This window comes from Stomoxys calcitrans, chromosome 2, assembly GCF_963082655.1.
Source record: "Stomoxys calcitrans chromosome 2, idStoCalc2.1, whole genome shotgun sequence".
Lineage (NCBI taxonomy): Eukaryota > Metazoa > Arthropoda > Insecta > Diptera > Muscidae > Stomoxys > Stomoxys calcitrans.
In genome coordinates, this window is record NC_081553.1 from 227517701 (window position 1) to 227532233 (window position 14533).

Sequence of the window (14533 nt, forward strand, 5' to 3'; positions counted from 1 at the left end):
AAAGTTTAATTTTTTGATGAAAATCGATCAAAAAATTAATTTTTCCCTTCAAATTTTCCCTCAAATGGGCCATATCTCCTTAACTAAGCCTCGTAGAGCAAAAGTAAGGTTAATTCGTGATCACTTGCAAAAATTCAAATTTTTGATGAAAATCGACCAAAAAATGTATTTTTCCCTTCCAAAACTTGAAATGACCATATATCCTTAACAGAGCCTCGAAGAGCAAAAGTAAGGTTAATTCGTGATCACTTGCAAAAATTCAGTTTTTTGATGAAAATCGAACAAAAAATTAATTTTTCCCTTCCAAAACTTAAAATGACCATATCTCCTTAACTGAGCCTCGTAGAGCAAAAGTAAGGTTAATTCGTGATCACTTGCAAAAATTCAGTTTTTTGATGAAAGTCGACCAAAAAATTAATTTTTCCCTTCCAAAATTTAAAATGGCCATATCTCCTTAACTAAGCCTCGTAGAGCAAAAGTAAGGTTAATTCGTGATCACTTGCAAAAATTCAGTTTTTTGATGAAAATCGACCAAAAAATTAATTTTTTCCCTTCCAAAACTTAAAATGGCCATATCTTCTTAACTAAGCCTCGTAGAGCAAAAGTAAGGTTAATTCGTGATCACTTGCAAAAATTCAGTTTTTTGATGAAAATCTACTAAAAAATTCATTTTTCCCTTCCAAAACTTAAAATGGCCATATCTCCCTAACTAAGCCTCGTAGAGCAAAAGTAAGGTTAATTCGTGATCAGTTCCAAAAGTTTAATTTTTTGATGAAAATCGATCAAAAAATTAATTTTTCCCTTCAAATTTTCCCTCAAATGGGCCATATCTCCTTAACTAAGCCTCGTAGAGCAAAAGTAAGGTTAATTCGTGATCACTTGCAAAAATTCAGTTTTTTGATGAAAATCGAACAAAAAATTAATTTTTCCCTTCCAAAACTTAAAATGACCATATCTCCTTAACTGAGCCTCGTAGAGCAAAAGTAAGGTTAATTCGTGATCACTTCCAAAAACTCAGTTTTTTGATGAAAATCGACCAAAAAATTAATTTTTCTCTTCCAAAACTTAAATATACCATATCTCCTTAACTAAGCCTGGTAGAGCAAAAGTAAGGTTAATTCGTGATCAGTTAGATTTTTTGATGAAAATCGACCAAAAAGGTAATTTTTCCCTTCCAAAATTTAAAATGGCCATAACTCCTTAACTAAGCCTCGTAGAGCAAAAGTAAGGTTAATTCGTGGTTCCTTCCAAAAATTCAGTTTTTTGATGAAAATCGACCAAAAATTAAATGTTTCCCTTCCAAAACTTAAAATGGCCATATCTCCTTGACTAAGCCTCGTAGAGCAAAAGTAAGGTTAATTCGCAATCACTTGCGAAAATTCAGTTTTTTGATGAAAATCGACCAAAACATGAATTTTTCTCTTCCAATACTTAAATTGGCCATATCTCCTTAACTGAGCCTCGTAGAGCAAAAGTAAGGTTAATTCGTGATCACTTGCAAAAATTCAGTTTTTTGATGAAAATCGACCAAAAAATTATTTTTTCCTAGTAGTCATATCACCTTAAATAAGCCTCGTAGAGCAAAAGTAAGGTTAATTCAGGTTAAGACCGAAGATGGACTATATCGGACTATATCTTGACGAAGCCCCCATATAGACCGATCCACCAATTTAGGGTCTTAGGCCCATAAAAGCCACATTTAATATTCGATTTTATTGATATTTGGGACAGTGAGTTGTGCTAGGCCCTTCGACATCCTTCTTCAATTTGGACCAGATCGGTCCAGATTTGGATATAGCTGCCATATAGACCGATCCGCCGATTTAGGGTCTTGGGCCCATAAAAGCCACATTTATTATCCGATTTTTCTGAAATTTGGGACAGTGAGTTGTGTTAGACCCTTCGAAATTCTTCTCCAATTTGGCCCAGATCTGTCCAAATTTGGTATAGCTGCCATATAGACCGATCCTCCGATTAAGGGTCTTAGGCCCATAAAATTTACATTTATTGTCCGATTTTGCTGAAATTTGGGACAGTGCGTTGTATTAGGCCCTTGAACATAGATCTTCAATTTGGCCCAGGTCGGTCCAGTTTTGTATATAGCTGCCATGTAGACCGATCTTTCTATTTAAGGTTTTGGGCCTTTAAAAGGCGCATTTATTGTCCGATTTTGCCAAAATTTGCGAGAGTGAGTTGTATTGGGCCCGTCGACATTCTTCTCCAATTTGGCCCGGATCTGTCCAGATTTGGATATAGCTGCCATATAGACCTACTTTAGATTGAAGGTTTTGGGCCCATAAAAAAAATTTATAATCCGATTTCACTGAAATTTGACACTGTAATTTATGTTAGGCTTTTCGACATCTGTGTCGTATATGGATCAGATCGGTTTATTTTTAGATATAGCTGTTGAAAATAGAAATATTTTTTGTACTTATAAATATTTGGTCCAAATCGGAACATATTTCTATATAGCTGCTATGGGGCATAAGGCATGCATTTTTTCACCGGAATTTGACGAAATTTGGTGGTGGGTATCCAAAGTTCGGCCCGGCCGAATTTAGCGCCTTTTTACTTGTTTTTTAAATATATTTTTTTTTGTGTAATGCTTTTCTTTGTGTTCACAACGATTTTTTGTTACATAAATAAATATTCACCATTGTTTGTTTGCTGCAAATACAAACAATTCTTGATTGTTTTTGCTCGTAATGTTTTTCTTTTTTCTGAAAGTCAAGTTAACTAAAGAAACATTTCTTAAATACTTTGAAGGCATGATGATGAACATGAACATTTCTTAGAAATATCTTCACAAACCATTGGGACGAGGCACAAAATCGTATAAACAAAATGTTAACAGAAACCCAAACAAACTGAATGCAATCTTTCACAGTGTGATTTTGTAGAGTGGGGAATTGTTTACTGCATTTATTTTGTTTAAATTCAAAAGTGTTTTGCTGTTAAACACAAAATTTAATGATGTTGATTTTGTATACAGAGTTTGCTATGTTGAAGTTTTGTGTCTCTTAAGGCTATACAGGGAGAAAAGGATATGGGATAGCTGTGGGTGACAAGGATTTTTGGTTTAAGCAACAAATCTGGCCAAATTTGCTTCCGATTCCCATATAAACCGACCCCAATATGACCTTTTAAGCCCTTTGAAGCTCCAATCTTTACTCTATTTGATTTGTTCAAAATAATTCATATATTGGGTTGCCCAAAAAGTAATTGCGGATTTTTTATATAGTCGGCGTTGACAAATTTTTTCATATTTGATTAAAGATCATTCTAAGTTTTATTAAAAATGCATTTACTTTCTTTTAAAAAATCCGAAATTACTTTTTGGGCAACCCAATACAAACTTTGTAATTTTGTCTTCATGTTTGGCATAATCCATGTTTCTTAGTACCTCATATTCGACCTGGTCGAATGTTTCCCGTTTTTTTTTTAATTATTTAAAAATGTTTTTTTTTTTTTTTAGTTTTGTGGCATCCCTACTTAACTTTTTCATAGCATTTTCCATAGCTTTGCCTTGTTAATGTTTTTATGACCCACCAAATGGCTGCATGATGAAGCTGCTCCATCATCTTTGCCATTTTAAAACCATTTCGAATTCACCGAAGCAAAGAATCCACCAGGCACATTGGACTATCTTGCTGCCTATCTTGCTGAGGTGCCCAGTGATATGCTATTTCACATTCACAATTTAAACAAAAATATTTTGAATATTTGCTGACGAGTGTTGTTGTTCTTAGTCTTCTTCAAAATATCTCTCAAGATGCCTAAAAGATTTGTTGCCTCTTGGCGGTAAATATTTGAGAAACTGCATGGCTGTTGAAGTTTACCTCGACTCCAGTGTTGTTGACTGACTACAAGTTCTTAATGATTTGTTAACTGCAGTGAACGGAACGACAGAAAGACGGACAGACCGATGTCGGAAAACAAACATCATTGGAGGCTATTAAGTCCATTGTAGCGACTGCTTGCTCTCTCCACAGTCCATCATGTAGTCTTCATTAGCAGAAATTAAGTGTTTACCACCATTATCATGGATTTCATGCTCCGCTGTTTGGCTTGCCTTCTTCCTGCTTCTTTCCCTCGCACTCATAGTTGTTCTGTTTACAATTGTTTAACAAACTAATTTACACTTTTGGAACATTTTCTTTGCAATGTTTGAGTTTTAATGAATTTTAGCTTTTTGCCTCAGTTGAAAAGAGATTTGGCTGTCTGTCTATCCCTCATGGGATGTGTTAAATGGATGGTGGCTAACGATTATGGGTTAATCGCTAAAACTCAATGGTGGTGTAAATTAGTTTTGCTTGAAGAAGGAAGAATAGATGCATGGTTGGATTTATCGAAATGCGCCTTTTATGGGCCCAAGAACCCAAATCGAGAGATCGGTTCATATGACAGCTATATCCAAATCTGGACCGATCTGGGCCGTATTGCAGAAAGATGTCAAGGGGCCTACGTTTACTCACTGTCCCGAATTTCGGGGACATCGGACAATAAATGCGCCTTTTATGGGCCCAAGACCTTAAATCGAGAGATCGGTTAATATGGCAGCTATATCCAAATCTGGACCGATCTGGGCCGTATTGCAGAAAGATGTCGAGGGGCCTACCTTTACTCACTGTCCCAAATTTCGGGGACATCGGACAATAAATGCGCCTTTTATGGGCCCAAGACCTTAAATCGAGAGATCGGTCTATATGGCAGCTATATCCAAATCTGCGCCGATCTGGGCCAAATTGAAGATAGATGTCGACTGGCCTATCCTAACTCACTGTCTTGAATTTCAGAAAAATCGGATATTAAATGTGGCTTTAATGGGCCTAAGACCCAAAATCGGCGGATCGGTCTATATGGGGGTTATAGCAAGATATAGTCCGAAGCAGCCCATTTTCGAGCTTAACCTGCTTATAGACAAGCAAAGAATCTGTGCAAAGTTTCAGCTCAATATCTCTATTTATACTCTACACCACCACTGTGGTACAGGGTATTATAGATTTGTGCATTTGTTTGCAACGCTAGGAAGGAGAAAAGCTAGACCCATTGATAAGTATACCGATCGACTCAGAATTATTGTACTTTCTGATTCGATTTAGCCATGTCCTTCTGTCCGACGGTGTGTCCATCTATTCTTAAAATCAAAGTGCAGGTCGTATTTGTTGTCCAATCATCACGAAATTTTGCACACATCACTTTTTCAGCTCAAGGACGAACGTTATTGATTTTGGTAAAAATCGGTTCAGATTTAGATATAGCTCTCATATATATATATCGCCCGATTTGCACTTAAATGACCGTAGTAGCTTCAATTTTCAACCGATCTGCACAAAATTTGGCACGAACTGTTTTCTTGGTGATCTTAACATATCTGAAAAATTTAATCAAAATCGGTTCAGATTTAGATATAGCTGTCATATATATGTATCGCCCGATTTGCACTTAAAAGGCCGTAGTAGCTACAATTTTCAACCGATCTGCACAAAATTTGGCACGAATTGTTTTCTTGGTGATCTTAACATATCTGAAAAATATCATCAAAATCGGTTCAGATTTAGATATAGCTCTCCTATATTTATATCGCCCGATTTGCACTTAAATGACCGTAGTAGCTTCAATTTTCAACCGATCCGCACAAAATTTGGCACGAACTGTTTTCTTGGTGAAATATTTAATAAAAATCGGTTCAGATTTAGATATAGCTGTCATATATATGTATCGCCCGATTTACACTTAAATGGCCGTAGTAGCTACAATTTTCAACCGATCTGCACAAAATTTTGCATGGATTGCTTTGTTACTGATCTTAACATATCTGCAAATTTTCATCAAATCGTTTCAGATTAAGGTATAGCTCCCATAGATATGTATCGCCCGATTTTCACATAAATGGCAGTAGTAGCTAAAATTTTCAACCGATATGCACAAAATTTGGCATGGATTGTTTTGTTACTGATCTTAACATATCTGCAAATTTTCATCAAAATCGGTTCAGATGTAGATATAGCTCCCATAGATATATATCGCCCGATTTGCACTTAAATGGCCGTAGTAGCTACAATTTTCAACCGATCTGCACAAAATTTAGCACGAACTGTTTTCTTGGTGATCTTAATATATCTGAAAAATTTCATAAAAATCGGTTCAGATTTGGATATAGCTCCCATAGATATGTATCGCCCGATTTGCACTTAAATGGCCGTAGTAGCTACAATTTTAAACTTATCAGCACAAAATTTGGCACGGATTGTTTTGTTACTGATATTATCATATTTGCGAGATTTCATCGAAATCGGTTCAGATTAAGTTATTGCTCCCATAGATATGTATCGTCGGATTTGCACTTAAATGGCCGTAGTAACTACAATTTTCAACCGATCCGAACAAAATTTGTCAGGGATGGTTTTCTTGGTGATCTTAACATATCTGAAAAATTTCATCAAAATCGGTTCAGATTTATATATAGCTCTCATATATATGTATCGCCCGATTTGCATTTAAATGGCCATAGTAGCTACAATTTTCAGCCGATCTGCACAAAATTTGGCATGGATTGTTTTATTACTGATATTAACATATCTGCAAATTTTCATCAAAATCGGATCAGATTAAGGTATAGCTCCCATATATATGTATCGCCCGATTTGCACTTAAATGGTCGTAGTACCTAAAATTTTCAACCGATCTGCCCAAAATTTGGCTCGGACTGGTTTGTTACTGGCCTTAACATATTTGCGAGATTTCATTAAAATCGGTTCAGATTTAGATGTAGCACCCATATATATTTATCGTTAGATTTGCACTGATATGGCCTTAGTAACAGCAATTTTCAAACGCCCGAATTTTGCCATTCCTTACTGGTTTTAACAGACAGACGGACGGACATTTCTAGATGGTCTTAGATTTTTACGGTGATCAAGAATATATATATTTTATAGGGTCGGAAATGGATATTTTGATGTGTTGCCAACGTAATGACAAAATGAATATACCCCCATTTTTCGCTGGTGGGTATAGAAATATTAGACCAATCAACAACATTTTTGCCACCCTCAAAGTTTGTTTCATTCCATTGAGTTAATTTGAAAATCATTAAGGTCTTAATCATTTGTTTATCTTATCTTTGTTTGAAATAATGTCCTTATACCCCCCTTTCAAGTGGTGATGGAGTTGCCATTTAATATCTCTATGAAGTTATTTCCAGCATCCAATTACCTTAAGCGAATGATTACAAACATTTAAATTTCGGTACAATCAAAGACATAGAAAAATAATGAAATTTCAAATATTGAATTTGAAATTTCAAACCTCTAAGATGCTGTAGATTTTGAGTTGATTTCTTGTTTATTTAATGAAACAAAAAACACTTACAACGAAAACCACTTCAGTCTGATCGAGGAGGAGGTATTTGTATTTAAGTGCCCACTAGATATGCCTGCCCAGCAACAATGCCCTGCCATGCCACCAATATCGTTTGTCAAGACTTTGCTTTCTTCTTCGTTCGATGGAAGTGAAAAACAAGTGCAACAGCAAGCGATTTACCCACTCAGCGATATTTGTCTATCCCTTGATGTGCTCAAAGATAACAAACCAAGGAGCACACTAGGCTGGAAAACAAAATTGGATATGAAATAACGAAACAATATATCGATAGACATAATAGAAAGAGATTGGTCTATATGGCAGCTATATCCAAATATGTTTCGATCTGGACGATATTCAACAAACAGGTGTAGAGGTCTATAAAAACTCACTGTTTCAAATTTCATCAAAATAGGATTAAAAATGCTCCTTTTGTGGGCTCAATACTCTATATCGGGAGATCGGTCTATATGGCAGCTATATCCAAATATGGTCCGATCTGGACTATATTCATCAAAAGGATTTAGAGTGGTACCTGAACTCGCTGTACTGAATTTCATCGAAATCGGATGAAAAATACTCATTCTATGGGCTCAATTCTCTTTATCGGGAGATCGGCCTATATGGCAGATATATCCAAATATGGTTCGATCTGGACCACATTTGACAGGAATGGGAACGGGGTCTACCAGAACACACTGCGCCAAATCTCATCGAATTCGTGTAATAAATGGAACTTTTATGGCCCCCATACCCTTTATCGGGAGATCGGGTGGTCGGTCTAGGGGCAGCTATACCCCAACATGGTCCGATCTGAACCGCACTTCACAGAAGTGAATAGGGGTCTATCAGAACTTACTGTGTCAAATTTCATCGAAATCGGTAGGCCTTCTCTGAGGATGGCATAATCCGCCATAACGGCAGACAATTTGACAGTTAAGGCCAGAGGACTGTTGTCAATAAACCCGAAGCCTATTGGGTCGACGCAGTCCGAGTTAAGGACGACGAACGAAACAGCGAAACAGTCGGTAGGACGGCGAAAATCCCATAAGGCGATCCGGAATGTGAGAGTACGAGGCTATTACTGAAAGGAAATAAGAAGGAGTTCAGTATAGCTTATGGTATCATAACGGGATACATAGGACTACGAGCTCTCTTATGCAAAATCGGTGCAGCAAGTGATAGCATGCATAGGGCATGTGGGGAAGATGATGAGACTTTGGAGCATTTCCTATATCATTGCCCGGCTTTGGCAGCTAAAAGACACCTGTATTTAGAGGGGCATACAATACCAGACATGAACAAACTTAGTGAAATGGTAGGAGTTCCGTAAGCAGCACGAAATCCTTAGCTTAAAATTTTCTTTTTCGAGTTTACTTTTTAGTTTTTAGAGCGCACAACAAGCCGTTTACTGGCAGAGGTGTATACCCATAGTGACATGGGACGGATTAATTTCTGCACCCTTTTTTCAACCTAATCTTACCTAGCCTAGGGGAGTGGTTTGGAAAACAATTAAGGATTTTGTAAGTAGCACGGAATTCCTAACTTAAATTTTCTTTTTCGAGGTTCCTTTTTAGTTATAGAACTTACAACAAACCGATAACTGGTTTATGTGTGGCATGGGGCGGAATATCCGGTTTTTGTCAGTGCACATACAGGCATTTTGTATCTTGGGCGAAACTTTTAAAATTTTCACATTCGGAGTTTACTACCCGCATTGCATCGAGCTGCTCAACGTCAAAAAAGAGGAAAAAAAAATTGTGTTTGAGAATGTGTCCATACTAGTGGCGAGCACACACCTGTAATTAATTGCAAGTCCATGGTTCTGCTTGGGATTATTTTCTTGTGTACGTATACAGTAATGTGCAATTGTGTGAGTATTTTTGCCCATAACTGGCCTAAACATTCAAATACTCATCCTTTCTCTCTATAAAAAGAGAGACACATGAGTATAATTATTGGCGCGGTAAATGACAATTGAAACACTTTTGCCATTAAAGAGTATTTGGTTTTACAACAAAAGAAAGCTCTTTACAATAAACGAAGTCAATAATGCTATGGTTATGGCAAACGTTTGAGGTGTCAATGCGAAACGCACCAATACTGACTGCTGGCAGACTGAACTTTACCCAATGGAAGAAACAAAAATGAGTCTGTTTTAGCTACACACTCTGCCAAATTGAGGAGTTACAAGAAATAAACTAACCAAAAGAATCATCTTTTCGTGTAGCAAATCTTCTTTTCCTGTAAACGAGTCCTCCTTTACCAGGGACGAAGTTTATAAAAGTTTTACCACAACCGAAGTGGCTTTAACACTGAAATGTGGCAAATTCACGAGGAACATTCAGCGTTGGAGGGAAGTGTTGCACAGTTACTATAAAAAATGGTACTTCCCCAATAAAACAGATTTGTTCATCTCAAACGTTTTATTTTTTGGGTGTACTTCTTATACCAAATTTTTGCTAAACCTGTAAATGTTTAAGCTTCTATGGACCGTAGACGCCTACTCGGGAGATTGTTTTATATGGGAGCTATATCAGCTTATTTGTCGATTGGCATCGGTTGGTACTTGGTGCGGTTTTTGCAAGTCCTAATAAAACCCCATATGCAAAATGTTAGCCAAATAGGACCATAATTCTTGCTTCCAGGGGCTTAAGATGTAAAATCGTGACATCAGTTTATATGCGACATATATATATCAAGTTATAGACCAATTTGGACCATACTTACCACCGAGGTTATAAAAAAACGGTTTAAGTTCTTGAGGTCATAAAAGACGCATTTTTGGTTGGATTGGGATGAATTGCATTCGACCCTTTGACATCCGAGCTAAGTATGGTCTAGATCGGACTATATTTGGTTATAGCTGTCATATAGGCCGATCTCTTGATTGAAGGCCTTAGCCCCATAAGATGCATCTTTCTTGTCCGATTACGCTTGACCAGATCAGATCATTTATTTTATTATAGCTGTCATATAGACCGTTCTTATCATTGAGCTTAAAAACTTGAATCAGACAGTACTCTTTGATATGTGAGAAGTTTATCCCTGTTCTTTAATGGAGTGTTCATGGGCAAATTTGCATTTGCCTAGATCATTCTACCTATTTAAGGCATTGCCTTAATAAAACGGAAATTTTTTACCTGATTTCCCAGAAATTTAGCATAGAAAGTTTTGTGAGGCCCCTCGACATTCTAAATCTACATCTTTATCTAAACCGATCTCCCAATTAACGGTCTTTAAAGCATATAAGGTCAGTTTATTATCCGAATTTGCTAAAATTTAGAACAGAGAGTTATTTTAGATCTCTCCATGTCCTTGGCGAGTTCGGTCTTGATCGGAGTTTATTTTGATTAAATTGCTATGGGTTCATAAATAATCTATAATCCACCGGATTCTAAGGAAATGTATTCATCATATATTCCGGGTGGTTGTCATCCATCTATCGGCCAAGCCGAACTTAATGCCTTTATACTTTTTAGTCTTCCATTTCTTTTTTTTATAATAAAAGAAGAGATACAATTTACTAGAATAATACTTTAAGTGCTTATCATTTTATTCAACACAATTCCATTACAATTTCCCAACAATAATCATTGGTTTTAATACGACTTCTTGCATAAATCACCAAAGCAATGCAATCTTGGCGCAATGTATTAAATTTTGCGTTTCCAAGCAAAGATCATTTCTCCCATGAATGCTGTAAATGCCACAAACATACCCAGCAACCACATAAGAAAGGCATTTTGCAAATATGCCATTGACATCGAACGATTGACTTCAGTATCCTGAAAGAATTGCGTAATACCACTTAAAATGCCATCCCATTGACTGTCACCTTTAAACTTGTAGAGGATTCCACTGTCCTTAAGATAAGACAAATGCCGATTGAAGAGCTCAATAAAGGGTGAGCGATAGGGAATTTTTATAGAGTCATGTATGGTGGACATGGGCTCTGCAATGTAATTGGCCCATGGCCTTTTCACATACAACAGCTGGAAGAGTACAAAATGCACAATGTCCTCACCGCCCACGTATATATTGACCAAATTCAAATTCAGCCGATTTGCATAGAACTCGCTATCGTTGCCCACAAACATGCGCTGGTAAATCAAAGGTGGCATATTTTTTATGGACATATAATTATCATAATCAGTGTATAGACATGAATGCCTAGTTCGGTGTCTGCCACATCTTCCAGGGTCTTCATATCCGGTTCGTAGATTCGCGAGGCATACATGCTGGAGAGATTGCAGACATAGCTGTTGGTCAAAAACAGGCCCACAATGAGAAATAGAAAATTTAGATATAAATTGAAAAATGTTCTTTGCCTGAATACATCGTTATACACGAATATGAGGATTTTCAAGGTATGTAGCAAGGCTTCAAACATAAATCAGCTGTTGGTATTTGCAATAGTTGACAACAACAATGAGTACGAAAATCACTATCAGCAGCAGTAGCACCATCAACCACATTTCGCGGTGGTATGAAACCAACAGATATAGGCTCTGATCAATTTCCTTTCCAGCTGGCACAATCAAAAAAATCTTTGAAAAATGGAAGGAATCACTGCATTCGTATCCTTCATTACTTGATAGATAGGTGGGTATGATGGTGAAGCCTCGTTTTTTAAGATGGCAACAATAACCTCCTTGAAGCTCCTTTTCCATATATCATAGAATGTATGCTGCAAACAAGCATTGTAGTGTTGGACAAAATTCTCCACAATCTTGTAGTAGATGCCCGATCTGATTAGTTTTCCTTCTCGGTTGTTATAACTGAAAATTATTGGGGGCATGTGCGTAAATGGAACCTTAAATGTGTAATTGTGAAAGTTATGAAAATGTGATTTCTCCTGGAAATCCAGACAACGGCTCAATGGTTTAACTTGTATGGTAGGAAAAGGCGCATAAGTGTAGCATCTTTGGCGTTGGAGCACTAAGACCCAGATGTGACCTTGTGCCCAACATCTTTGAAAGAGATTTAATAGATCCACATCCTCATGCTCGAGTATCACAAAGATGTTGGTGTAATGTCGTCTCCACAACAATTTGTCCAACGCATCGAAAGTTTGATTGAAATTCCTGATATTCATGCTAGCTATGGTCAAGATTTCCATATTGAACTGCATGTACAGATGTTGGTTTATCGAATCCAGGCGGTTAATTATCATTTTTGGTACTTCCCCTATCATCTCTAAATCCATGAATTTTTCAACATTATTCTTGTTTTGTATATCAATAACAAGGTGCATTTGAAAGTTGCGCTGCTCATCAAGTTGTTGGATAATATTTTGCATAACTTCAGTATTGCTCTTCACATGACAACATTGGAGAGTACAACATAGGAGTATTATACACAACTGCAGGCTTCTTTTATAGTTTTTAGTAGGATCACTCATTGTTGGTATTTCTGTAATCGTACATTTGCCAGGGAATGTTTCACCTTAAGGTAGTTTGTATGTGTATTTAGTAAAAAATTCCTTATTATAATAAAATAAATGTCTCAGCGCCTTAACAGCTACAATTCAACTAAGCCTGCCAAGTTATAGTTCACTAAAGGCAATTATATCATCACTTAGTGAAAACTATTTGCTAGAAAATGATATGGTATAACAGCCTATATAAGGGGGTGTTATTTTTATACCCACCACTATAGGATGGGGGTATACTAAACAAGTCATACCATTTGTAACACCTCGATATATTGATCTAGGACTCCATAAAGTATTCTTGATCGTCTCGACATTTTGAGTCGAACTAGCCATGTCTAGAGATGGGCGATGGATAAATACCCAAAAGGTATTTACCCGGTAAATTGGGTAAATACCCGGGCATTTACCCATTTATACCCAAAAGCAGGGTATTTATAATTTTGCAGATATTCTGGGTATAAAAATATTTTTCAAAATAAATTTTTGATGATTTCGTGATTTCGACAGACGGACGAACGGACGGAGATGGCTAGAGATGGGTTTCTACCGGGTAAATACCCAACGCTTTTGTGATTGTTCCCAAAAGACAGTCATATCACCCAAAAGTGTGCAAAAACAACAAACATTGCCATAGTTTGGCCGATATGACATTTGTCGTTTTGGGTGAAAGAACGCTACACTGGCCCAATTATTGCATTGACTTTTGGTTTTAATCTTTTAAAAGTACGATCAAGAGTATACGATGGGAAGTAAACTTATTCCTCTGCAGTTGGCACATGCTGTCTTGTCTCATTTCTTGAGTACAAAACATAGAATGCTGAGATTCTAAACATTAGGTATGCGTTCTTCTAGCCAGATCGTCTAAGGTCTTAATAGTTCAGCGAGCTACCCATCAGTTCCTGCTGCCTGGTTGTTCTTCTGACGGATCATTGCTATTTACACCTCTTTCTGATTAGAAGGTAAACATTCTATACCAACATCAGGGATTGGTTCCGCGGTATCCTCTTCACCATCATCGCCCAACACTAGCAACTAGGAAAAATGTGCTTACCATATCCCAAGCTCACTATCCGTATCAGCTACCAGATTTGGTTCTTTGTCTCTGCAGGAGGATGTGCCTGCTATAAAGCAATCGGTTTGAAGTTTGTTTCTTTAGAGAATTTCCGGACTTCATTCTGACTCCTGTACATCTCAATTCGCTCATACTCACTTCTTTGTAATTCCTTTTTTTCTTTCTGCGAAATAGACGTTTCTCCTCTCTTCTTTTCTCCCGCTACATTTCCTTAAAATGGCGCATATCTAAACACTGCAGGGTTGCTCTGTTTGTCGCTTTTATCGTACCGGTCGGTCGTACCATGGGTTTCTTTGGGGAGGCTTCCGGTAGCCAATTACGATTTCGCTGCATTTTTCATGGAGTGTCCATCCAGAGTGCTTTTATCAAGCTGTTGGTCATTCGAGTGGAGTATGTCCTTTCCATTTGTTGTGTTTGCAGCTTTTCAAAGTCCAGCTTTCGTTCAGTGTCAGATCGTGCTTTTTTCTCCAAACTCAAACGCGTCAGAATCTTTGCTGCAACAAGGTATTGATCCGAATCTATATTCGCCCCTCGGATCGATTGTACATCTGGATGAATGCCTTCCATCTACCATAACGCGATCAATTTGGTTCTTTACATCTTGATCTGGGGACAACTATGTTGCTTTGGGAATTTTTTTATGTTGAAATCTGGTG